The sequence below is a fragment of the Galeopterus variegatus genome, unplaced genomic scaffold, assembly GCF_000696425.1.
Source record: "Galeopterus variegatus unplaced genomic scaffold, G_variegatus-3.0.2 Scaffold6228, whole genome shotgun sequence".
NCBI classification, from domain to species: Eukaryota; Metazoa; Chordata; class Mammalia; order Dermoptera; family Cynocephalidae; genus Galeopterus; species Galeopterus variegatus.
Genome location: NW_007732339.1, coordinates 60769 through 61900, shown reverse-complemented (window position 1 = coordinate 61900; position 1132 = coordinate 60769). Strand labels below are relative to the sequence as shown.

General features: G+C 40.2%; 1 protein-coding gene across 5 annotated transcripts in view; it reads right to left on the bottom strand.

Moving 5' to 3' along the window:
• The window catches only part of ORC3 (origin recognition complex, subunit 3), a 61095-nt gene that overhangs the window by 55993 nt on the left and 3970 nt on the right, over window positions 1-1132 (bottom strand). The gene's annotated exons all lie outside the window — the stretch shown is intronic.

The following is a 1132-nucleotide window of genomic DNA, read 5'->3' as shown; positions in this document are numbered from 1 at the left end:
CAGAATTGTGGAACTACCAGTGTGCAATGCCAGCCTGTGGGAGCTGAACCGTGGGCTCAAACCAGAAAAGCCACAGAAGCAGAGCTGCTCAAGGACTTGGGAAAACAACGTCCACACCAGCATGCAGAGGATGTCTAACATGGAGTCAAGGCACATGATTCACTATCTTTGAGATTTAATGCCTGCTCTGCTGGGTTTCGATCTTGCTTAGAACCTATTAACCCTTTTTCTGGCCTATTTCTCCCTTTTTGAATGGGAATATGTACCCTATGTTTGTCCCACTATTGTATCCTGGAAGTAGATAACTTGTTTTGATTTCACAGATGAGACATTAGACTTCAGACCTCTGAGTTAAAACAAATTAAGACACTGGTGATGAAATGAATGAATTTGTATGTGAAAAGGATGTGAGCTTTGGGGGGCCAGGGGCAAAATTCTGTGGATTGATGCCCCCCCAAAACTTAGTCCCTACTGTGACAGTGTAAAGAGAGTGGGAAATTCTATTATGGTGATAGAAAGATGGGGCCTTGAAGAGGTGATTAGATTATAGAACCATGCTATAGTAAATAGATTAATAATGGTGGTCAGGGGCATGATTCTGGGGTCTTTAAAAGGACAGCATGTGAGAGTCTCTCTCTCTCCTCTGCTATGTTCTACCACGTAAGACCCCTGCACTGCTGTAAAGCCACCACCAAAAAACCCTCACCAGATGTGTTCCCTGGATTTTGGACTTCCCAGCCTCTGAAACTGTAAGCAACAAATTTCATTTTCTTATAAATCACGCAGTTTCAGGTGTTTTGTTATAATCAACAAAAACAGACTAATACACTTGATCAAGAATCAAAATGCTTTCCTAGTAGAAACTGACTTTCATTTCTAAAGTTGTAGATAAAGAAACGATGGCAGAGAAGTCAACAAAGAGACAATCTCTTCTAAATAGCAATACACCCTTTGAAGGAAACTTACTTTCCAAATTGCCTTTTGAAGGTTTAGATTTTCTTTTAGATTAGAACTCTGGGTATACCTTTATCCCTTTGAGCAATGCCTTGGAACATAACTTCTACATCAACTTGGTGAGCAAGCCAAGCTTAGACAAGAGAATTAGTAAATTTAATTAGGGTTAGTTCTTAAA